The sequence below is a fragment of the Heterodontus francisci genome, unplaced genomic scaffold, assembly GCF_036365525.1.
Source record: "Heterodontus francisci isolate sHetFra1 unplaced genomic scaffold, sHetFra1.hap1 HAP1_SCAFFOLD_174, whole genome shotgun sequence".
Lineage (NCBI taxonomy): Eukaryota > Metazoa > Chordata > Chondrichthyes > Heterodontiformes > Heterodontidae > Heterodontus > Heterodontus francisci.
This window is the reverse complement of record NW_027141730.1, coordinates 2,595,607-2,621,793: the sequence shown is the minus strand read 5'-3', so window position 1 is coordinate 2,621,793 and position 26,187 is coordinate 2,595,607. Positions and strand designations below refer to the sequence as shown.

General features: G+C 46.8%; 1 non-coding gene across 1 annotated transcript; it reads left to right on the top strand.

Moving 5' to 3' along the window:
• The first annotated feature begins 1,979 nt into the window (after positions 1 to 1,979).
• trnas-acu (transfer RNA serine (anticodon ACU)) lies at positions 1,980 to 2,061 on the top strand. Its single transcript has one exon. It is a non-coding gene; the product is annotated as a tRNA-Ser (tRNA).
• The last annotated feature ends 24,126 nt before the right edge of the window (positions 2,062 to 26,187 follow it).

The following is a 26,187-nucleotide window of genomic DNA, read 5'->3' as shown; positions in this document are numbered from 1 at the left end:
TCAGTGACTATGGTTAGTCTTGTTCTTAGACTGGTCTGCAGTTTAGGCCCAGGTTAGTACATACCTTGGTAATTTCCAGTTAACTTGTCGTCCTTGTATGGAGGAGATTGAGCAGAGACTGTGAGGCTCACAAATATGTTGTCTGAAGAAGAACCGGGATATCTGACTTTGTGCTTGGAGACAGCAACCACTACTGCCCACTGTTGACGGATTGTGTCTGAAACTGTCGGATTTTATCTCAAAACAGGGCGTGGGCAGCTTCAGGGGAGGCAGAGCTTTAACACGGGTCTAATTCCCTCATAGCCCCTCCTCACATCTTCTAACTCCTCCCCTAGTCTGGGACTTTCTGCCTGTAACTCAGAGTTTTGGGCCAGTATTTGTTCTAATTTTCTCTGTGGATAATATACTCCATCATGGGGCTCCTGATCCCAGAGTAACTGATTGTACAGGATGCCAATGTTCTCCTACCAACCTTCATTTTCCTTCTGTAAATTGTCCATCTCATCCTTCAATTCTTTGTGTCTTTTACTTAACCGTCAGGTGCAGAGATGTGCCCCATTAACCAACTTATCTCAACAATTTTTTATCTTAAATTTGTATTTCTGGACATCCTCAGATATTCTATTGAGAATTAAATCGTAATCCCCATCATACTGCTCGATAATCCTTAGGATGTCCGTCTCCCCAGGTGTGCCTGTTTTTTTTCTCTGCCAGGTTATCAATTGACTATTTCCTGTGATATGCTAATGGCATTGTATTTCTGGTTTTACTTAGTCAAACTCTCTTAAAGCTCCCCCACCGCCCGCCACCAACCCCCCCCCACCCCACCCTCCCCCCCCCCCCGCCCACGCAACCCCCCCCCCGCTCTTAGTGATGAGCACACCGTGTTCTGGTGTAAGCTTTCTATCTATCTCGAGATGTCCAAACCAGTCCCAATGACGATCACACGTGTTTCACTGTACATTCTCTCTCTCTGTGACAACTCCCTGCCCAGTCTCTGCAATAACCCCAAGTTTTTGACCTATTCTAATCTTTCTCTGTCTCCAATTCTCCTACCCATTCGAGCAATGATCACTCAACTGAGTTTGTCATTTCAACTCTGGACGAGGTTTGGGGCCTATAGTTACAGTGTCTCTGGGTCTGTAACATGAACAACAAATGGAGCAGAGGCTGCAGTGAGGGGATGCTCTATAAAGAGGGAGGAGGAAAGGGATCTGCCCTACCCACCCAGTGTTTTCGAAGAGCACTATTCCTACCTACAGCTAACCCAGAAGCAATGTGTGAGGTGACTCTGATTCAATAAGGATCTGGTCACAGAGCTGTGTCACCTCCTGTAACACGACCTGGAGCCTCACACCAGGGTGAGGACGTAGCTGTTAGTGGCCGTTAAGGTCACAGTTTCATTGAACTTCTATGTATCTGGATCTTCCCAAGCAGGAGCAGGAGACATATCCAACATAGAGTGGTAGAAATTGATGGAGTCATGGAGTCATGTACGACACAGAAGGAGGCCATTTTGCCCCTCTGTGCCAGCTCTGTGTGGAACAATTCAGTCAGTCCCAATCCCCCGCTCAATCCCCGTATCCCTGCAAGTTCACTTCAAACAGGTGTCCATCCAGTTTCCTTTTAAAATCATTGATTGTCTCGGCTTCCACCACCCTCATGGGCAGTGAGTTCCAGCTCATTACCATCCACTGTGTAAAATATTTCTTCCTCATATCCACCTGCATCTCTTATCCAAAACCTTCCATCTGTGTCCCCTAGTCCGTGTTTCATCAGATAATGAGAATACTTTTTCCTTTTCTATCTTACCTAAGCCTATCATAATCTTGTACACGTTTATCATACCTCTCTCAATCTCCTTTACTCCAGGGAGAACAACTCCATCTTCTCCAATCTAACCTTGTAACTAACCAACCCGCTCCCCTGGCTGCACAGCCAGAAGCTGTGCTGAAGGTGACAGCTATGTCTCTGGAACTGACAAGGTGGCCGAGAGGTTAAGGCGATGGACTACTAATCTGTTGTGCTTTGCACAGGTGGGTTCGAATCCCATCCTTGTCGCTAGTTTATGAGCTGTTTCGTGTATTATTAATGTTGGGTGAGCTTATGTGTAAAGTCAGCCTCGAAACCTGTTCTTGTCAATGTCCAGACAGTGATTCCAGAATTTGTTATACTTTATTAAAATTGAGACAGACAATTGGAATTCTTCACCCAAACTGCACTGGAATGAAGATCAAATAGGGATCACGAAACGGAGCAGGATTTTTCCTCCCCTCCTTCCTTCCATCATTACTTTCTCTGGATTTGCACCAAGTGAAAGACAAATGGGAAAAGCAAATGGCGAGGGAGCAGATGCAGAAAATTATCCTTTGGCAAGAAATTTATTTTCAAATCTTCTTGATAGATTAAGTGAGTGAGCAATGCTTTGGCAGATGGAGTTTAAAATGAGGGGTCATCGACTACCGACGATAGATCAGAGTGTTTTTTTGGAAGAGGTGAGATGTTAGAAACGGTTGAGGAGCAGAGACCCGAATACTGAATTAATAAAAGCTCGTGGACTGGTAGAAAATAATGTGAAAAGTGAACAGAATATGAAGATTGGAACTCATGTTGCAGTGATATAAAGCTCTGTGCTCCTGAAGTAAATGTCCAAGCCCAGATTGTGGGGAATCTGTGGAGAGTGATTTGGTTTTTATTCATTCTTGGGTGTGAGTATCGCTGATAAGGCGAGCATTTATTACCCATTCCTATTGCCGTTGAGAAGGTGGTGGAGAGCTGCCTTCTTGAACTGATGCAGTCCATATGGTGCAGGAAATCCCACACTGCCGTTGGGGAGGGAGTTCCAGGATTGTGACCCAACAACAGTGAATAAATGGCGATATCGTTCCAAGTCAGGATGGTGAGTGACTTGGAGGGGAACCTGCAGGTAGTGAGTTCCCATGCATCTGCTGCCCTTGTCCTTCGAGGTGGTAGTGGTCACGAGTTTGGAAGGTGCTGTTGAAGGATACTTGGCGAGTTGCTGCAGTGCATATGGAGATGGTACACACTGCAGCCACTGTTTACTGGTTGTGGAGGGATTGAATGTTTAAGGTGGCGGGTTAGGTGCCGATCAAGTGCGCTGCTTTATCCTGGATGGTGTTGAGCTTCTTGAGTGTTGTTGAGTGGGATGTATTCCATCACACTCCTGACTTGTGCCTTGTAGATGGTGGACAGGATTTGGGGTGTCAGGAGGTGAGATACTTGCTGCAGAATTCGTAATCTCTGACCTGCGCTTATAGCCACAGCATAGATGTGAATGGTCCAGTTACGTTTCTGGTCAAGATATTGATGGTGGGGGATTTAACGATGATAATGCTTCTGAATATCAAAAGGTAGATTTTTTTTCTCTCTCATTGGAGATGTTCACTGCTTGGCACTTGTGTGGCCAGAAGGTTGCTTGCCACTTATCAGCTCAAGCCTGAATGTTGTTCAGGTCTTGCTGCTTGCAGGCACAGACTGCTTCAGTATCTGAAGAGTTGTGAGTCATCATCTAACATTCCCACTTCTGACTTATGTTGACGAGAAAGTCGTCAATGAAACAGCTGGGATGTTTGGGTCTAGGACACTACCCTGAGAAACTCCTGAGGCAATGTCCTGGACTGAGATGATTGGCCTCCACGAACCACAACCATCTTGTTTTGTGCGAGGTATGACTTCAACAAGTGGAGAGTTTTCCCCCTGATTCCCAGTGACTTCAATTTTGCTAGGGATCCTTGATGCCACACTCACTCAAGGGTGGTTCAAGAAGGCAGCCCACCCCACCACCTTCTCAAGGGCAATTAAGGATGGGCAGTAAATACCCACATCGCATGAATGAATGAATAAAAAAGTGAAGTATCCCTTGTGTCATTGTTTTGGTAGAAAATATAACCCTGGTGGAATTGCCCCTCCCAATCACACCTCACTTCATAGAACATAGAAAATGGAGAAAATTTATGGCACAGAATGAGACCATTTAGCAATCGTGTCTGTGCCAGCTGAAAAAGAGCGATCCAGCCCAATCCCACTTTCCAGGTCTTTGGAATGGGATCTGAACAGATCTCAGAGCTCACATTATGTGAATGTTCTGTTGAAGTATTGGTGAGCTGATATACCAGGGGAGATTCACACTGTTAGACACAGTGTGAAATACATTCAAGTATTTATAAAACATTGTAACATGTGAGTAATATTCCCCATTGCTTTCTCAGCACTGATGGATTGTGAAGTGGGAGACAGCCAGAAGTCCCAGTGATCCACACTGACACTCAGCTGAGAATGAAATGAGATAAAGTTCAATCTTCAGCAGCGAGTTGCTGCAGAGAGGTAAGAGTCCTGAATCAAGGAGAGACTTTCTCATACTGCTGTTGAATCTCATTTCAAACACTCCTTGAACTCTCTGCCGAGGAATTCAGAGCTGGAGAATGCCTGTAAAATCAGCCAAAAAAGGAAATAAAAAACACCCACCGTGGGGCTCAAACTCAAAAACTTGAGATTCAGAGTTTCATGCTTTCATCGACTGAGCTCACCAGGCCTGAGACAGTGTCCCCGTCCTGTCTGTTATTGGACAGTGCAGCTGTTGGCTCCATCCCAGGGGCTGAATTTGTTCTGTAAACCATGAACCAGCTTCCTCTCAAATCCCAGGTTTATCAATAAATCCTCTTGCAAAATCCCCAAAGTGTGATATATTCCTCTCACTCATCCAGAATAAAAGTTACATCTTTTGCTCTTTTTACCTTCCAAACATTGACTTCTATTTTGCTCAGCATTTATTTCTCTCTCCTTTTTATGTTGTGCATTTCCGAATAAACATTTCATTTCAATTATTTATGAGGGATGAAATGAACAGAAGAGATTTTCTGCAATGGTACCAGGGGTGTGGGACAGAGCGAGTGGTTTGGATCTGGAATACACTGCCTGAAAGTGTGCTGGAGGCAGATTCAATCTTGGCTTTCAAAAGGGAATTGGATAAACACCTGAATAGAGAAAATTTGCAGGGTTACAATGAAAGGGCAGAGGAGTGGAATTAGCTGATTTGCTCTTGCAAAGAGCTGCCATGGACATGATGGACTGAATGGTCTCCTTCTGTACTGTAACCATTTGATTCCTTGATTCTAACTCTGTCAAAGTTGTTCTGAACTTGCTCTGCTCCAAGGAGAACAACCCCAGCTTTTCCAGTGTCTGCACATAACTGAAGTTATGAGGAACCATGGGGAACCCACTGTAAACCTTCCTCCAGACAGAAATACAACTGTTCACCACCACACTGTGACCCAGCTGTTCACAATATTTATCAATGATTCGGATGTGGGGACCAAATGTACTATTTCCAAGTTCGCAGATGACACAAAACTAGGTGGGAATGTGTGTTGTGAGGAAGATGCAAAGCGGCTTCAAGGGGATTTGGACAGACTTAGTGAGTGGACAAGAAAGTGGCACATGGAATAAAATGTGCAAAGATGTGAGGTTGTCCACTTTGGTAGGAGAAACAGATGTGCAGATCATTTCTTAAATGGTAAGAGATTAGAAAGTGTAGATGGACAAAGGGGCCTGGGTGTCCTTGTCAGTAAGTGACTGAAAGCTAACATGCAGGTGCAGCAAGCAATTAGGAAGGCGAATGAAATGTTAGACTCTATCACAAGAGGATTTGAGTACAGGAGTAGTGAAGTCTTGCTTCGATTGTATATAACCTTGGTTGGACTGCACTTTGGAATACTGTGTGCAGTTTTGGTCCCCTTACCTTAAGAAGGATATCATTGCCATAGAGGGAGTACAACAAAGGTTCACCAGACTTGTTCCCGGGGTGGCGGGACTGTCCTATGAAGAGATTTTGGGGAAACTGGGACTGTATTCTCCAGAGTTTCGAAGAATGAGAGGTGATCTCATTGAAACTTACCATATATTTAAAGGGATAGACAGGTAGATGAAGCTATTTCCTCCGGTTGAGGAATCTAGAACCAGGGGACACAATTTCAACATAAGGGGAAAGCCACTTAGGACAGAGACGAGGAGAAATTTCTTTACTCAGAGGGTTGTGAATCTTTGGAATTCTCTACCCCAGAGGGCTGTGGCAGCTCAGTCATTGAGTATGTTTAAAGCAGAGATTGACAGATTTCTAAATGCAAATGACATAGGGGATATGGACATAGTGTGGGAAAAAGGCATTGAAGTGGATGATCAGTCATCATCATATTAAATGGCGGGGTTGGCTCGACGGGCTGAATGGCCTACTCCTGCTCCTATGTTCCTATCAGTCTGCTAATTTCATATCCATGCTGTCATTGTCCCTTTTATTACATGGGCTTCAGTTTTACTGGCAGTCTAGTATGTGACATCATCAAGAAGGTTTTCAATAAGTTAAATAAGGAGAAATTGTTTCCAGTGGCAAAAGGGTCAGTAACCAGAGGATGTATTTATCAGGTGATTGAGAAAAGAACCAGAGGCGAAATGAGGTCGGGATTTATACGGTGATGTGTTGTGATTTGGAATGCACTGTCTGATCAGGACTTGAAAGCAGATTCAGTAGTAACTTTGAAAAGCAATAGGGATAAATACTGGAAGGAAAATGTACAGATTACAGGAAAAAGCTGAGCATCAGAACTGATTGGATAACACAACCAAAGAGACAGCATTGACACAATGGACCAAATGGTCTCCTTCTTTGTGTATCATTCTATGGTTTTATGAACATAATGTTGGTACAATTGCTGAGTTGGAAGTGAAGTGAACCCAGATTCCGGGTATTCTAAACACCAGACCCAAACCAACTGAAACAAAAACAAGAAATGCTGGATTCACTCAGCAGGTCTGGCAGCATCTGTGGAAAGAGAAGCAGAGTTAACGTTTCGGGTCAGTGACCCTTCTTCGGAACTGACTGAACAAGCCTGTTGTTTAATCTCTGTTTTTCACACCAGCTTCTCCTCGCTCTTTCTGTGTTTCCTGCCTGGTCTGTTCCTCTGACCTTCATTCCTGACACTCTATTGAGAATGGCCAACTCACTGCGCCTCTCACTCCCACCGTCACTCCACCCCTTCACCCACTTCCAAACCTCTCTGTTAAACAGTACCTCACTTCTGCTCCTCTGCTCCATTAATATGACAGGAAAACATTTTCAAACAGACATTTCCAGACAGTGAACGTTTCAGTGAGACAAGGTAAAGATCAGATTCATTCACTTTAAACACAGAGAGAGCAGCTCTCCCTGTTCAGTCGAAGGAGCAGCTGTAGTTTCACTCCCATTAGTCTTAGAGACATGGGCCAGAATTTTAAGGGACCGTTGGAGACGGGAATGGAGGCTGGGGAGGGGGAGGGGGGGGTGTATAAAATAGGGATGGAAGACGTCGGACCGGATATTTCTGTCGGCGGCTGACATGGAGGGCAGACTTCGCACATCCACTCGGCAAGAAGGCATTTAAAGTATTTATGAGTCCAATTGTCAGCAATTGTATTCACTGGGTCCAATTGAATTAATAGCACACGGGAACCCTGGGGCTTCAGAGCCTCGCCTGGTTAAAGGAGGTGACTGGGAGGTGGGAGCTGAGTGTTGGCTTCACTGGGAAGCTGTCGGGTGAGGCAGCGTAACTTGGCAGCAAGGGTGGAGGGGGAAAGGGCATCGGGAAACACTGTCAGGAGTGGGGGCCAATGTGCCAGCTCTGCAGGGTGAGCCACACCAGGGTGTTATTGGGGCAGTGCCACCTCATTGAGGGTGACAAATGAGGTAAATGTGGCTGGGTGTTGTTTACTGTGAAGGCCTTGCACTCAGGGAGGGGCAACCTGTCATGGGCCTCATTCACCCTGGATTCGAGGCTCCCATTGAAGAGGAGGAGGAGTAGAGAGGGAGGGAGGGAGGCGCAGGCGCCAGCAGGGACACCACAGCAGCTTGGGGGCCCACAGGAGGGCCAGCCTCGAACAGGAGGCTGGAGAAGGAGGCAGAGGAACACGTCAGCCGAGGTTCAACTACCTGCAGATGTCCGAGTGACAGTGTCTCCCCAGACTGCGCCTCTCCACGGAGGTTGTCACTGATCTCTCTGCCATGATGCAGCTGTGCCCCATGGGACTTGGTGGGCACCTGATGCCAGTGTCACTGAAGGTCACCGTGCCACTGAACTTCTCCACCAGCAGATCATTGCGGGGATCCACTGGCGATATGTGTGGAATCTCACAGTCTGTGGTGAATCAGTGCATCAAGGAGGTCACCAATGTCCTGTTCAGGAGGGCCGGTGACTATGTGCACATCGATCCAAACAGTCACGCTGAGAGGGCAATAGGATTCGGGCCATCGCTGGATTCCACCAGGTGTAGGGTGTCATCGACTGCACCCATGTGACCATCAAGGCTCCTGCAGACCAGCCAGCAGCCTTCAACAGGAAGGGCTTCCACTTGCTCAGTGTGTAACTGGTCTGTGACCATCACAAATGGATCCTACAGGTGTGTGCACAAATCCCGGGAAGCAGCCACAACGCCTGCATACCAAGGCTCTCCCAGGTGCCAGAACCTTTCCGTGGCCCCATGCGCTTTCTGAGATGGATCCTTGGAGACAAGGGCAACCCAGTGAGAACATGAGTACTGACGCCTGTGAGGAACCCACACAACGATTCAGAGGAGAGGTACAACACCTGCTGCGGGTCAACCCGAGCGACCATCAAAGAGGCCATTGGTCTCCTGAAGATGAGATTCAGGCACTTAGATTGTTCCTGTGGAGCCCTTCAGTATGTCCCAGCGAGAGTCTCCCGTATCATGGTGGCTTGCTGTGCTCTGCACAATCTGGCATGACAGAGGGGTGAGGTGTTGACTCGTGTGGATATCATGGAATGTGATGTCTCCTCTGATGATGAGGATGTGGAGGAGGATGCTGCCCAAGCAGTGCCAGATGAAGGACCTCAGGCACAACAGGAAAGCCTCCATGAGATACACACAAGGGAGACACGAGACACCCTTATACATTCACGTTTCCATTGAGCCTTACCACCTTCTGGAACCACAGCAATAAAGTCTTAGCTTTAAACAGCCCTGTTGTCACCTCCTTCCTTCTACACTACAGCGCCCAGATACACATCGCACAGTGACAAGGCCGAAGCTTTGTGAACTCAGGGCTTGGTCCCTCACTTCCAGCCCCTTGGGAGGAAGGGTTGAAATGAAGTCCCAAAGGGCATCAACAATAGGAAGGAGACATAGTGAGAGAACATCATTGCATTTATTCTGTGTGACACCAAACACAACCCTATCCATCTGGAATGTACATTCACCCGTGAACCCCTCAGTGAATCTAGGTGCTCTTCTTAAATCTCTTCCGGGTGTTCCTACCTGCAACTCCCCCTGCTCTGTCAGCTGAGGTGGAGACATGCTGCTGACCTTGCTGCTCCATGGCTTGGGATGACATTGGCGGCCGTCCTCTGCTGCCTGAGGCCTGGAGGGCCCTGGCACACTGAGGGCCTCCTGCACAGGTACAGGGACCCCCTCTGTCATCGAGGATGATGGAGGTGCTGGCATCACTAGTGTCACTGGCAGAGGGACTTTGGAATTACCGTCCACACCAGGAGCACCCTGAGAGGGGCCCCCAGATGTAGCAGCCAGCTGCTCCTCCCCCTTATAAGACACACTTGTACCTCCCTGCTGACCTGAGAGGGACGTGGAACAAGTGGAGAGTTCAGGTGCCTCGTCCCCCCTCTCACCTTGTCACCACTGGATGGAGCTCCTGGACAAAGTGATGGAGTGCAGGTCTGTGCACATCTCCGGCAGCCACTGATTGATCGGCTGGATCTGGTTCTCCATGAGAGTCACCAATCTCTCAATGGAGGAAGCCAGACACACCCCCATCAGAGACAGTGCAGCACCCAAGGCCTGGATGGACTCCTCCATCGTCCGTGCTTGGGTACACATAGTCTCTGGCAAGTCTGCCAGATGTTGCCTGACCTCTCACTGCAGCTGCAGCATTTCCCGTGTTGCTGGTGACACAAGAGGCACGTCATCAGCCTAGGGCACAGCATGGGCCTGGCCTCCCACAAACCACCAACTCCCAGTGGCCTCGGCTGTCACAGCCTCCGCCAGCTGCCCGGGCCTGTCAGTGATGTGCTCACCAGTTTGTATGCCAGAATCTAACCGCGAACGGATACCCACCAACGTGAGAGTTTCTGTGCTGGTGAAGGGCGCAGGGGAATGAGGTGATAGTGCACCCTCTGAGGCTCCCTCCTCCTCCTCAGACATGTCCGGCTGTCCCCCAGTCTCTCCAGCTCTTTGCTTTTGTCGTTCATCCGGGCCTTCATGAGAAAACAGGGACATTGAAGGGTTAGGGTCTTCCCATCATGACATTCCAACCACCCCTAACGTGCAGCTCCATTGATGCAGTGGTGAACAGATGAGCAGTGTGGCTCCTTTGCAGCAGATGCTCCCTTGTGCCCCAGGAGATGTTCACTCACTCTCTTGGGTAGGTGTCCCTGTCTCTCCATCAGCTATGGAGCAGCTGCTTTGCTGCCCTGCCTGTTCCATGGCCTCCTCCTCCATCGGGATGAGGACATGGAGATAAGGCATCCACCGCCGGTCTTGACACGCTCTTTCCAATTGTGGGATGTCTTCTCCTGCAGACACAATGATGAACAAAATTAGTCTCCCGGCGGGGACAAGCCCAACATCTCTGATGGTGATAGTCCAGCAGTCCATGATGGGGACACACGTATTCCTCTTGCATGTGGCCCCTCTCGAGGGACTGTGTGAGTTTATACAATGACTGACGTGCACCTCTCACCGAGATGCAGCCAAGCCTCAGGCAGCATGTCCTGCTGCCCTTCCCCAATACACATGACTGGGTGGTCACTCCCTTTCCACCAAACACTCCCTCTCACTCTGCCACATGCAATGTCCAAAGGGTCCAAAGTGTTTTGAGTTTTCACCTGAGCAGCCTGGATCCGGTCATTGACCCACTTCCTGTACTGGATCCATGTTCTGGGGGTGACCCCACGTCTGCTGACCTCACCGACTATCTTCAGCCAGCTTTGCTTGGTCCGGTGGGCAGGTCTCCACCTCCCATCCCTGGGGAAGAGGATCTTCCACCTTTCTCTTGCCACCTGGAGGAGAACCTGCAGGGAGGCATCGCTAAACCGTGGGACCATGGTCACTGCAGGCTCGCATTCAGCTCCTTACTCAGCAGGCAGCAGAGGCAGCAGAACGGGTCCTGGGGCATCAGAGGCAGCAGAATGGGTCCTGGGGCATCAGAGGCAGCAGAACGTGTCCTGGGACAGCAGAGGCAGCAGAACGAGTTCTGGGGCAGCAGTGACAGCAGAACAGGTCCTGGGGCAGCAGAGACAGCAGAACGGATCCTGGGGCAGCAGAGGCAGCAGAACGGATCCTGGGGCAGCAGAGGCAGCAGAACGGGTCCTGGGGCATCAGAGGCAGCAGAACGGGTCCTGGGACAGCAGAGGGCTCTCAGGAAGACACTCCTTTAAACCAGGCAGCAGTGAATGCAGGGCTGGCAGCTCTTTAAATATGGTGTCAGCACCTGCCGTTGTGTCAGATGTCGGTGCCATCGGCACCTCGTTCCCTGCCTCAGGTCCTTGTTTACATGGGCCCCACGCCTCCCCTTCATTAATTGGTCGGCTGCTCCGTGATCGGAGTCGGTCGGCCACATTTCACTCGTGTGGTGACGGCACCCGCTTCCGGTGCCTCTGCCGAGAGCCGCACCGTTAGTTTAAAATTCAGCCCATGGGGCCAAGAGTGGAAAATCTCCCCTCTGATTCTCTCTACTTAAACTGATGGAGACACCAAATTAAAACTGATGAAACCAGGGATTGTATCCTGGTTCTTCAATCTAGTGTTCTCCCAACTGAGCTATTCCATCCTCACTGTGAACTCATCTTCATTGGAGACAAATATAACTCCAGGTGGAATTTCCCACCCGTTCATTCCTCACTTCAGGGGAATGAGACCCGACCAGATCGCGGAACTCAGATTATGTTAATGTTCTGCTCTTGATATCTTAATATTATCTTGCGTTTGAGCCACTTTTAATCAGGTTCACAAACAAATTCTTCCATCATCCCTTCTCCCACATTCTCTCTCTCTCATTCATTCTTTATTCCTCACAATCTAGAAAGGGTTAGGAATCAGAGCTCACCTCCAAACCCTCTGCACACAGACCTCTGTCTGTCACCCTGTTTGATCCAAGATCCAAGAGACCAGTCATTAAATTGCACTCTTTATAAACACAGAAAGCTGCCTCACAGTGTTGGACACAGAGTTAAATACACTGAAGTCTTTTGAAAAAAGTTCATCTTATGGGTTGTATAATGATGGAAATATACCTTCTGTAAGTAAATGAAATAGGGAACGGAGCGGTGTGAAACATTTCCAGACCATGTCCAACACGTTTCCACTCAGTGTGAAAACCCACCACGGAAAGAGTGGAACATTCAATCATTTGATCACATCATGATTAACATCACTCAGATGCCTGAATCATTGGGTCACTGCAGCTGGCTGCACAGCCAGGAGCTGTGCTGAAGGTGACAGGCATGATTGTGCATCTGACAAGGTGGCTGCAAGGTTAAGGTGATGGACTGCTAATGCATTGTGTTCTTCATATATGGGTTCGAATCCCATCCTTGTTGTTAGTTTGTGAGCTGTATAGTTCCTTTATTTCTGATGGGGGACTTTTTGCATAAAGTCAGACTGGAAACCTGTTCTTGTCAATTTCCAGACGGTGTTTCCAGAATTGTTTATACTTTATTAAAATTGAGACAGACAATTGGGATTCTTCACCCAAATTGGACTGGAATGAAGATCAAATTAGGATCACAAAATGGAGCAAGATTTTCCCTCCCTCCCTTCCTTCCATCTTTATATTCTCTGGATTTACACCAAGTGAAAGACAAATGGGAAAAGCAAACGGCGAGGGAGCAGAAGCAGAATATTATCCTTTGGCAAGAAATTTATTTTCAAATCTTCTTGATAGATTAAGTGAGTGAGCAATGCTTTGACAGATGGAGTTTAAAATGTGGGGTCATGTAATACTGAAGAAAGATAGATCAGAGTGTTTTTTTGTAAGAGGTGAGATGTTCGAAACTGTGGAGGAGCCGAGACCCGAATACAGAATTACTAAAAGCTAGTGGACTGGGAGAAAATAATGTGAAAAGCGAACGGAATATGAAGTTTGGAACTCATGTTGCAGTTATATAAAGCTCTGTGCCCCTGAAGCGAATGTCCAAGCCCAGATTGTGGGGAATCTGTGGAGAGTGATTTGTTTTTTATTCATTCTTGGATGTGAGTATCGCTGATAAGGTGAGCATTTATTACCCATCCCTAATTGCCCTTGAGAATGTAGTGGTGAGCTGCCTTCTTGAACTGCTGCAGTCCATGTGGTGCAGGAACACCCACACCGCCGTTGGGGAGGGAGTTCCAGGATTGTGACCCAACAACAGTGAAGAAATGGCGATATAGTTCCAAGTCAGGATGGTGAGTGACTTGGAGGGGAACCTGCAGATGGCGAGTTCCCATGCATCTGCTGCCCTTGTCCTTCGAGGTGGTAGAGGTCACGGGTTTGAAAGGTGCTGTTGAAGGATGCATGGCGAGTTACTGCAGTGCATATAGAGATGGTACACACTGCAGACTCTGTGTACTGGTGGTGGAGAGAGTGAATGTTTAAGGTGGTGGGTTAGGTGGCGATTAAGTGGGCTGCTTTGTCCTGGATGGTATTGAGCTTCTTGAGTGGGATGTATTCCATCCCACTCCTGACTTGTGCCTTGTAGATTGTGGACAGGTTTTGGTGTATCAGGAGGTGAGATACTTAGTTTAGTTTAGAGATACAGCACTGAAACAGGCCCTTCGGCCCACCGAGTCTGTGCCGACCATCAACCACCCATTTATATTAATCCGATACAAATCCCATATTCCTACCACATCCCCACCTGTCCCGATATTTCCCTACCACCTACCTATACTATAGGACAATTTATAATGGCCAATTTACCTACCAACATGCAAGTCTTTTGGCTTGTGGGAGGAAACCGGAGCTCCCGGAGAAAACCCACACAGACACAGGGAGAACTTGCAAACTCCACACAGACAGTACCCAGAATTGAACCCGAGTTGCGGGAGGGGTGAGGCTGCGGTGCTAACCACTGCGCCACTGTGCCGCCCCCAGAATTCCTAATCTTTCCCACTTGCTGCAGAATTCCTAATCTCTGACCTGCGTTTATAGCTGCAGCATAGATCTGACTGGTCCCGTTTAGTTTCTGGTCAATGGTAACCCCCAACATATTGATGGTGGGGGATTCAGCGATGATAATGCTCTGAATATCAAAAGGTAGATTTTTTTCTCTCTCTCATTGGAGATGTTCACTGCTTGGCACTTGTGTGGCCAGAAGGTTGCTTGTCACTTATCAGCTCAAGCCTGAATATTGTTCAGGTCTTGCTGCTTGTAGGCACAGACTGCTTCAACTGAGGAGTTGTGAATCATCACCTAACATTCCCACTTCTGACTTATTTTGAAGGGAAAGTCGTCAATGAAACAGCTGAGGATGTTTGGGTCTACGACACTACCGTGAGAAACTACTGAAGCAATGTCCTGGGCTGAGATGATTGGCCTCCACGAGCCACAACCATCTTGTTTTGTGTGAGGTACAACTCCAGCAAGTGGAGAATTTTCCCCCTGATTCCCATTGACTTCAATTTTGCTAGGGATCCTTGATGCCACACTCAATCAAGGGCAATCACTCTCCCCTCTCCTCTGGAATTCCACTCTTTCATCTCTGTTTGGACCAAGCTGCAATGAGATCATAACAACATAAGATCAGAACAACTAGGAGCAGGAGTAGGCCATTTGGCCCCTCGAGCTTGCTCCGCCATTCAATAGGATCATGGCTGACCTGATCATGACCTCAACCGCACTTTCCTGCCTGCCCACATAACCCTTGGCTCTCTTGTAGATAAAAATCTTGAAGACATTCAATGACCCAGCCTCCACTGCTCTCTGCGGTAGAGAATTCCAAAGATTAATGACGCTCTGAGAGAAGAAATTCCTTCTTAAATGAAAAACCCCTAAATCTGAAACTGTGTCCCCTAGTTCTAGATTCCACCACGAGGGGAAACTTCCTCTCAGCATCTACCCTGTCAAGTCCCCTCAGAATCTTATATGTCTCAATACGTTCACCTTTCATTTTTCTCAACTCCAATGAGTATCGGTCCAACCTGCTCAACTTTCCTCATACGACAACCCCTTCATCACTGGAATAAATCTAGTGAACCTTCTCTGAACTGCCTCCAATGCAAGTATATCTCTCCTTAAATAAGGAAACCAAAACTGTACACAGTACTCTAGGTGTGGTTTCACCAGCACCCTGTACATTTGTAGCAACACTTCTCTACTTTTATACTCCATTCCCCTTTCAATAAAGGGTAACATTCCATTTGCCTTCCTAATTATTTGCTGTACCTGCATGGTAACTTTTTGTGATTCATGTACGAAGACACCCAGATCCTTCTACACAGCAGCATTCTGTAATCTCTCACAATTTAAATAATATTTTCCTTTTCTATTCTTCCTACCAAAGAGGATAACCTCACATTTTCCCACATTCTATTCTATCTGCCAAATTATTTCCTGGAGCTGAGAGACCCTGGCAGAACCTAAACTGAGCATCGATGAGCAGATTATTGTTAAGTGTGTGGTGCTTGATAGCACTGTTGGTGACATCTTCCATCACTTTGTTGATGATTGATAGAAGACTGATGGGGCGGCAATTGGTCAGATTGGATTTGTCCTGCTTTTTTACGGACAGGGCACACCTGGGCAATTTTCCACATTGTTGAGTAGATGCCTGTGTTGTCGCTCTACTGGAACAGCTTGGCTGAGGGCGCAGCTAGTTCTGGAGCACAAGTCTTCAGTACTAGAGCCGGAATGTTTTTAGGGCCCATAGTCTTTGATGTACTGAGTGCCTTCAGCTGTTTCTTGCTTTCATGTGGAGTGAAGCGAATTGGCTGAAAACTGGAAGCTGTGATGCTGGGGACCTCAAGAGGCCGAGATGAATCATCCACTGAGCAATTTCTGACTGAAGATGGTTTCAAATGCTTCAGCTTCATCTTTTGCACTGACGTGCTCGGCTCCACCAACATTGAGGATAGGGAAGTTTTTGGAGCCTCCTCATCTGGTTCGTTATTTAATTGTCCTCCACCTTTCATGACTAGAGCCCTAGTTTCTCAGGGCAGTGCCCTAGGCCCAACCATCCTCAGCTGTTTCATTGATGGCTTTCTCTTCAACATAAGTCAGAAGTGGGCATGTTCGCTCATGATTCACAACTCCTCAGATACTGAAGCAGTCTGTGCCTGCAAGCAGCAAGACCTGAACAACATTCAGGCTTGAGCTGATAAGTGACAAGCAACATTCTTTGATCTGATCCTGAGGGTGATAACCGTGCGTGGAGCGGCGGGATGGATGGAGGGTGACTCTGAAGAGGGTGTCTGAGTCTGGAGGGAAGAATCTGTGGAGAGTGGTCCTCAAAGGATGTCCGTGTCTGGAGATTTAGGATCTCTGAAGAGGGTCTCCGAGCCCATAGTGCTGGGATGTATGGAGAGTGATCCTGAAGTGGGTGTCCGAACCTGGAATGGCGGGATCCGTGGAGAGTGATCCTGAAGTGGGTGTCCGAGCCTGGAGTGGCAGGATCTGTGGAGAGTGGTCCTCAAAGGATGTCCGTGTCTGGAGATTTAGGATCTCCGAAGAGGGTCTCCGAGCCCGTAGTGCTGGGATGTATGGAGAGTGATCCTGAAGTGGGTGTCCGAACCTGGAATGGCGGGATCTGTGGAGAGTGATCCTGAAGTTGGTGTCCGAGCCTGGAGTGGCAGGATCTGTGGAGAGTGATCCTGATGAGTGTGTGTAAACCAGGAATGGAAGCTTTCTGTGGAGGTACAGGAAGAGGCCATTCATTCCCAGCATTTTGTAAAGGTTAGCATAACTTATATGCTTTTACTCTATGCCTATATTAATAAATCCAAGTGTCCTGTTTGCTCTTAGTTACCTTTTCAATCCTTCTAACATTGGTGTACATTGTCTCTCTGCTCCTGCACCCACTTTAGAATTGTCATGTTTCATTTATATGACCTCTCCTCATACTTCCTTCCAAATTGTATCACTTCACACTTCTCTGTGCAAAATTTCATCTGTTATGTGAAAGCCGATTTTACCAGTTTTTTTTAAGTTCCCCTGAAGTGTGTTACTATCACTGAATCGGACAAAATTCCTGAGCATTCTTTGATGCTATCTCCATAGACAGAGCAATCTTCCGCGAGCTCAAATGTAGGATTTTGTGTGTTTAGTATCTTACTTCACCCACCAATATAAGCACAAATATGTCACGTAAATCTTGTTCACTGCAGTCCCTGCTGCTGTTTGCTGCCTATATTTACAGACTTTTATCTCAACCTCGTCACCATGTTCTCTAATATATTCAGGGGGCATCAGCAGAGAAAATGTTCACCAAGCGTGGCAAGTGCAAGGAAGTGTTTATTTACATCATAATGTCATGAATATAATATACAAATACATTACATGTGTGAATCATCAAGATGTGTCTGAATAAATGGAACCCCGTTACTATAAACACTGTCACCTTTCAATGTTTAGCGGACAGGTTTGACGGCTTGATGTGTGTGATTCCCTCATTAATGTGTTTGCACAAAGTTCGGGGAAAGACTGAGATATGAATAATTTATAGGGAAATTTTTTAAGCATATCTCCACATCTCTCACTCACAAAGATCTGCAAACACATGGATTCCAAAAGAACCTGAGTACAAAATCACCTAAAATAAACACAGCCAGAGAGTCTTTCAATAACCTTTAGCTCAGGGAAAGTACATGATGTTATGGAAGTGATTCTGTTTCTTCTGTTAAAATATTTTTTGAAGAAGTCATAATCAAACTGAATAAATGTAGGACCAGTTCTTTTTCAAGAGAGCACCAAAAGAGCCAATTTGGCAACTATGTTTACTGTTTTTCACATAATTCAAGTTAAAAATAGAACAGAAACCATGGTAACAGGGAGATGTGGTTAGTGAAGTCATTTGCGCCCCTTGATTGGACAAGCTCGCAGCAGCAACGTACACCTAAGACAGCAGAAAACTCACAAGCTTTTGGTTGTAGAGTCAGTGTGTTTTACCTGCTGGAGTGAGCAGCTGAGAAAGTTAGCCTGAAGAAGTGTCAAGGAAGGAGAGAAGACCACAACCCAGCTTGTTTTCCAGAAAATCTTCAAAAGATCCTGAGAAGTCCAGTGTGTTAATTCATCTTATCGCATGTCTTTGAAGAAGGCCTGCTAAAATTAATTCTCAGTGCCTTCTGAAAAGAACTGTTCTAAAATACCCTAGTGACCTGTCTCCGTATACTCAGATGTTAGACTGTATTCCAATTTTGGAGCAACGTATCTCATCTGATGTTTTCTTCAAAAATGAGCAAGTAACCAGGCCAAGAGTTTTTTTTTTTGTGTTTGTAACAAAATTTTAAACATTTTTTAAAAACATCCCTTTTATCTTTTCTGTTAACCGGTGTATGTGTGTGTGCGCATGTGGCTCGAAGATTTTTTAAAAAGACTTTAAAAGCAAAGGTGAAAAGGGAACTTTTAAAATTTCCACCTGTGTGTTTATGCTTTACTTCATGACTAGTTAAAACTTGTTCTACAATAAATGAATCATTTTGTGGTTCATTAAAGAAATCTGGTCAGTGTCTTCTATTCTGGGAAAAATAGAGTATATGATTGACTGTTTCAGTAAGTGGGAAAAGTTGAAATAGATGTTGTGACCTGTGGAGAAGTGGGATGAGAATAAAGAGTGCCCTCCTCTGCCCTTAGTTGTCACAGCATTTGTGATCTGGCTCAGTAGCTTCGTTGGCTCGAGCGTTTGTCCAATAATAAGAAAATAGTGGATTCATATCCTTGCTTCAAAAGTTTAGCTATCAATCGTTTACATCTGTTTTCTTGTGAACTTTAACTTTTCTTATGAATTTTATTCACACAAGAAAACAGCTCAGTGGGTGCCTTTGTGAAGGATGTCAGTTTGGAATGGCTGTTCCTCCTTGTACAAATGTTCAATGCTAATATTTCAACGGCAACTCAATCCCCTACAATTTCTTTGAGAGCAATGTGTTTGCAGTTGCATTGAACCTGGAAAACAGCTCAACATTAATCTCACTGAAGGAAAGTGTGACTGTGTTGTATGTTTCAGACTGTTCGTGCCGTTTTGTGTCTTTTTTAACCAAGCCTATAACACGACGCAAAGGGGAGGGTTGATCCGAGGTTTAGAATATATTATTCAGTCAGGAGCAAGAAAAATCAAAAGGAACAAAATAAGAAAACCCAGTCCACAGATTTGAGAATCTGTAGATCCGCTTTGGGAAAGTGAATCAGAGCAGAATGAAGGGTGAACTGTCCGACTGCCCAGAAGAGATGAAGACACAGATCAGTCAGCATGTTCCCCTGGTTTATGATGCTGGAACATTCCTCACACAGAAATTATTCAATCAATACTCATCTGCCAAGTCGGTCTGAGGCTGTGCCTCTCTGATCATGTGGAATTAAAGCAATTCTTCCAGTCAGTGAGTTTAGTTGTCATTTCATGAGAAATTCGGTCATCATGACTTCGTCAGTGACCTAATGGTTCAGGTGTCTGAGTGATGTTAATCATGATGTGATGAAATGATTGTATGTTCCAGTTTTTCCGTGGTGGATTTTCACATTGAGTCGAAACGTTTTGGACATGGTCTGGAAATGTTTCACACCGCTCCATTCCCAACAGGCCATGACCTGATGTGATGGAAATTGCATTTACTGACAGAAGCTGCATTTCCATCATTGCACATCTGGCTGCACAGCCAGGATCTGTACTGTCCAAACAGCTGACAAGGTGGTCGAGAGGTTAAGACGGTGGCGTGCTAATGCATTTTGCTTTGCATGTGTGGGTTCGGATCCCAATTTTGTCATTAGTTTTTGAAGTGTCCAGTACATTGTTGTGGGGGAGCTTTTGTGGAAAGTTGGCCTGGAAACATGTTCTTGTCAATATCTCGCTGTTGATTCCAGAATTGTTTATACTTTATTTAAATTGAGACAGACAATCGGAATTCTTCACCCAAATTGGACTGGAATGAAGATCAAATAGGGATCACGAAAAGGAGGAAGATTTTTCCCTCCCTCCTTCCTTCCATCTTTACTTTCTCTGGATTTACACCAAATGAAAGACTAACGGGAAAAGCAAATGGCGAGGGAGCAGAAGCAGAACATTATCCTTTGGCAAGAAATTTATTTTCAAATCTTCTTGATAGATTAAGTGAGTGAGCAATGCTTTGGCAGATGGAGTTTAAAATGAGGGGTCATCTAGGACCTACGAAAGATAGATCAGAGTGTGTTTTATAAGTGGTGAGATGTTAGAAACTGGAGAAGCAGAGACCCGAGTGCTGAATCACTAAAAGCTAGTGGACTGGGAGAAAATAATGTGAAAGGCTAATGGAATCTGAAGATTGGAACTCATGTTGCAGTTATATAAAGCTCTGTGCTCCTGAAGTAAATGTCCAAGCCCGGATTGTGGGGAATCTGTGGAGAATAATTTGTTTTTTTTCATTCTTGGGTGTGAGTATCGCTGGCAAGGCTGGCATTTATTGCCCATCCCTAATTGCCCTTGAGAATGTGGTGGGGAGCTGCCTTCTTGAACTGCTGCAGTCAATGTGGTGTCGGAACACCCACAGTGCTATTGCGGAGAGAGTTCCAGGATTTTGTCCCAGCAACAGTGAAGAAATGGTGATATAGTTCCAAGTCATGATGGTGAGTGACTTGGAGGTGAACCTGCAGGTGGTGGTGTTCCCATGCATCTGGTGCCCTTGTCCTTCGAGGTGGTAGTGATCACGGGTTTGGATGGTGCTGTCGAACGTTACTTAGCGAGTTACTGCAGTGCATCTTGTAGGTGGTACACACTGCTGCCACTGTGCTCTGGTGGTGGAGGGAGTGAATGTTTAAAGTGGTGGGTGAGGTACCGATGAAGAGGACTGCTTTGTCCTGGGTGGTATTGAGCTTTTAATGTGTTTTTGGAGCTGCAGCTATCCAGAAAAGTGGAGAGTATTCCATCACACTCCTGACCTGTGCCTTGTAGACAATGGACAGGCTTTGGCATGTCAGGAGGTGAGATACTTGCTGCAGAATTCCCAATTTCTGACCTACGCTAAAAGCCGCAGCATAGATGTGACTGGTCCAGTTTAGTTTATAATCAATGGTAACCCCCAAGATGTTGCTGGTGAGGGATTCAGTGATGATAATGCTGCTGAGTATTAAAAGGTAGATGGTTTGATTCTCTCTCATTGGAGATGTTCACTGCATGGCACTTTTGTGGCAATCAAGTCGCTTGTCACTTATCAGCTCAAGCCTGAATGTTGTTCAGGTCTCGCTGCTTGCAGACATGGACTGCTTCAGTATCTGAGGAGTTGTGAATCATCACCTAACATTCCCACTTCTGACTTAAGTTGAGGGGAAACTCATTAATAAAACAGCTGAGGATGGTTGAGCCAGGGACACTACCCTGAGAAACTCCTGAGGCAATGTCCTGGGCTGAGATGATCGGCCTCCACCAACCATAATCATCTTGCTTTGTGCTAGGTAGGACTCCAACAAGTGGACAGTTTTCCCCTGATTCCCATTGATTTCAATTTTGCTAGGGATCCTTGATGCCACACTCACTCAAGGGTAATTACTCTCACCTCTCCTCTGGAATTCCACTCTTTCCTCTCTATTTGGAACAAGCTGCAATGAGGTCATAAGAACAGAAATAGTAGCAGGAGTAGACCATTTGGCCCCTCGAGCCTTCTCTGCCATTCAATAGGATCATGGCTGATCTGATCATGGCATCAACCCCACTTTCTTGCCTGCCCCCCATAACCCTTGACTTCCTTGTAGATAAAAATCCAAGGATGAATGACTGTCTGAGTGAAGAAATACCTCCTCATTTCCTTCTGAAATGAAAAATCCGTAATTCTGAAACTGTGTCCCCAAGTTCTAGATTCCACCACGAGGGGATACATCCTCTCAGCATCTACCCTGTCAAGACCCTTCAGAATCTTAGATGTCTCAATGCGATCACCTCTCATGTTTCTAAACTCCAATCAGTATAGATCCAACCTGCTCAATCCTCCTCAAAAGACAACCCCTTCATCACAGGAATAAATCCAGTGAACCTTCTCTGAACTTTTTTTTTATTTCCAAAATATACTTTCTTCGTCAAAAAAACTATAAAAAGATACATTACAAAACAGTTCAAAAACAGCACCAAGTCAAAAATACAAAGATTGCAAAGGAGATCAGTTTCCTTCAGTACAGGAGTGAATTGCCTCACAACCCTTCCATTTCATTTTACCTGCCATGTACTTTTTGCAGCAAACAAATATTTTTTGGAATAAAAACAAGAAATGCTGGAACCACTCAGCAGGTCTGGCAGCATCTGTGGAAAGAGAAGCAGAGTTAACGTTTCGGGTCACTGACCCTTCTTCAGAACTGACAAATATTAAAAATGTCACAGGTTATAAGCAAGTGAGGTGTGGGTGGGGCAAGAGATAACAAAGGAGAAGGTGCAGGTTGGACAAGGCCACATAGCTGACCAAAAGGTCATGGAGCAAAGGCAAACAATATGTTAATGGTGTGTTGAAAGACAAAGCATTAGTACAGAATAGGTGTTAACGGACTGAATATTGAACAGCAGCAAGTGCAAACCTGAAAAAAAACAGTGGGTAAGCAAACTGAATAAACTAAGATGAAATGAAATAAATGCAATATAAAAGGTTGTAAAAAATGTAAAAAAGCAAAAAAGAAGAAAAAAGAAAAAACAACTAAAAATGAAAGTAAAATCGGGGGCTGTCATGCTCTGAAATTATTGAACTCAATGTTCAGTCCGGCAGGCTGTCGTGTGCCTATTCGGTAAATGAGATACTGTTCCTCGAGCTTGCGTTGACGTTCACTGGAACACTGCAGCAATCCCAGGACAGAGATGTGAGCATGAGAGCAGGGGGGAGTGTTGAAATGGCAAGAAACCGGAAGCTCAGGGTCCTGCTTGCGGACCGAACGGAGGTGTTCCGCAAAACGGTCACCCAGTCTGCGCTTGGTCTCCCCAATATAGAGGAGACCACATTGTGAGCAGCGAATACAGTATACTACATCGAAAGAAGTACAAGTAAATCGCTGCTTCACCTGAAAGGAGTATTTGGGGCCTGGGATAGTGAGGAGAGAGGAGGTAAATGGGCAGGTATTACACCTCCTGCGATTGCAGGGGAAGGTGCCATGGGACGGGGACGAGGTGGTGGGGGTAATGGAGGAGTGGACCAGAGTGTCGCAGAGGGAATGATCACTTCGGAATGCTGACATGGGAAGGGAGGGGAAGATGTGTTTGGTAGTGGCATCACGCTGGAGGTGGCGGAAATGGCAGAGGATGATCCTTTGGATATGGAGGCTGATGGGGTGGAAAGTGAGGACAAGGGGAACCCTGTCACCGTTCTGGGAGGGAGGGGAAGGGTTGAGGGCAGAAGTACGGGAAATGGGCCGGACACGGTTGAGGGCCCTGTCAACAACAGTGGGGGGGATTCCTCGGTTGAGGAAAAAGGAGGTCATACCAGAAGCACCGTCATGGAAGGTAGCATCATCAGAGCAGATGCGTCGAAGACGGAGAAACTGGGAGAATGGAATGGAGTCCTTACAGGAGGTAGGGTGTGAAGAAGTGTAGTCGAGGTAGCTGTGCGAGTCGGTGGGCTTATAATTGATATTAGTAGACAACCTATCCCCAGAGATGGAGACAGACAAGTCGAGGAAGGGAAGGGAAGTGTCAGAGATGGACCATGGAAGGGTGAGAGAAGAGTGGAAATTGGAAGCAAAGTTGATAAAGTTTTCCAGTTCGGGGCGGGAGCAGGAAACGGCACCGATACAGTCATCAATGTACCGGAAAAAGAGTTGGGGGAGGGGGCCTGAGTAGGACTGGAACAAAGAATGCTCGACATATCCCACAAAAAGACAGGCATAACTAGGACCCATGCGGGTACCCATAGCGACACCTTTGACTTGAAGGAAGTGCGTGGAGTTGAAGGAGAAGTTGTTCAATGTGAGAACAAGTTCAGCCAGGCGGAGGAGGATGTTGGTGGATGGGGACTGGTTGGGCCTCTGTTCCAGGAAGAAGCGGAGAGCCCTCAAACCATCCTGTTGGGGGATGGAGGTGTAGAGCGATTGGACGTCCAATGTGAAGAGGAGGCGGTTGGGACCAGGAAACTGGAAATTGTCAAAATGACGTAGGGCGTCAGATGAGTCACGGATGTAGGTGGGAAGAGACTGGACCAGCGGAGAACAGATAGAGTCAAGATCGGAAGAAATACGTTCAGTGGGGCAGGAGCAGGCTGACACAATGGGTCTGCCGGGACATTCCCGTTTGTGGATTTTGGGAAGGAGGTAGAAGCGGGCTGTCCGGGGTTGCGGGACTATGAGGTTGGAAGCTGTAGAGGGAAGATCTCCCGAGGAGATGAGGTCAGTGACAGTCCTTTGGATGGTGGCTTGATTTTCGGCGATGGGGTCATGGTCCAGTGGGAGGAAGGAAGAAGTGTCTGTGAGTTGGCGCTGAGCCTCTGCAAGGTAGAGGTCAGTATGCCATACAACAACAGCACCACCCTTGTCTGCAGGTTTAGTTTAGTTTAGAGATACAGCACTGAAACAGGCCCTTCGGCCCACCGAGTCTGTGCCAACCATCAGCCACCCATTTATACTAATCCTACACTAATCCCATATTCCTACCACATCCCCACCTGTCCCTATATATTTCCCTACCACCTACATATACTACGGGCAATTTATAATGGCCAATTAACCTATCAACCTGCAAGTCTTTGGCATGTGGGAGGAAACCGGAGCACCCGGAGGAAACCCACGCAGACACAGGGAGAACTTGCAAACTCCGCACAGGCAGTACCCAGAATCGAACCCGGGTCCCTGGAGCTATGAGGCTGCAGTGCTAACCACTGCGCCACTGTGCCGCCCATGGTTTGATGACCATGTCGGGGTTAGACCTGAGAGAACGGAGTGTCTCAAGTTCAGAGGGGGACAGGTTAGAGTGATTGAGGGGGGCAGAGAAATTGAGATGACAAATGTCTGGCCGACAGTTTTCAATGAAGAGATCAAGAGTGGGTAAGTGGCCAGGGGGAGGGGTCCAGGTAGAGGGAGAATGCTGGAGGTGGGTGAATGGGTCTGCTGGTCGGGAGGAGGACTCCTGGTCAAAGAAGTGAGCCTGGAGGCGGAGAAATATTTTCTGGATTCAGCCCGAGGGGATTTCCATGGATGCAGTCCCTCAGTTCACCTTGGTGGGGGTGCCTTACACAGTGGTCTTCCCCAGTGAACCTTTGCAGCGGCTGCCCCAAGCTGTAGTGCGTCCCTCAGCACGTAATCTTGGACCTTGGAATGTGCCAGTCTGCAACATTAGGTCGTGGACAACTCTTTGCGCTGGAAGACCAGCAAGTTTCGGGCAGACCAAAGGGCGTCTTTCACCCAATTGATTGTCCTCCTGCAGCAGTTGATGTTTATCTCGGTGTGCATCCCTGAGAACAGCCTGTGGAGCACAGACTCCTGTGTTACACAGCTGCTTGGGATGAACCGCGATCAAAACCACTGTATCTTTTTCTACACCTGCTTTGCAAAGACAGACAGGGCAGTCCTCTCTCCTCTGTCTTGTTTGTTTGCTGTATTGAACCCTTTGCTGAGTCTATTAGGAAGGATGCAAGCATAAGGGGGTGTTACAATCCGAGGCAGTGGAGTCACTCAGGTTAAAACTTCCCTGTACCTGGATGACGTCGCCGTCTTTTGCTCGGATCCGCTGTCCGTTCGCAGACTGATCAGCATCTGCGACCAGTTCGAACTCGCCTCGGGAGCCAAAGTTAACCACGGCAAGTGCGAGTCCATGTTCTTTGGGAACTGGGCTGACTGATTCTTTGTCCCCTTCACCATCAGGTCAGACTACCTGAAGGTGCTGTGGATATGGTTTGGAAGGGCTGGGACGTGCACCAAAACCTGGAAGTAGCGAGTAGCCAGGATGCACCATAAGCTGAGCATGTGGGAGCAGCGATCTCTCTCCATTGTGGGTAAGAACCTGGTCATCAGGTGCGAGGCGCTCACGTTGCTGTACATGGTGCAGGTCTGGC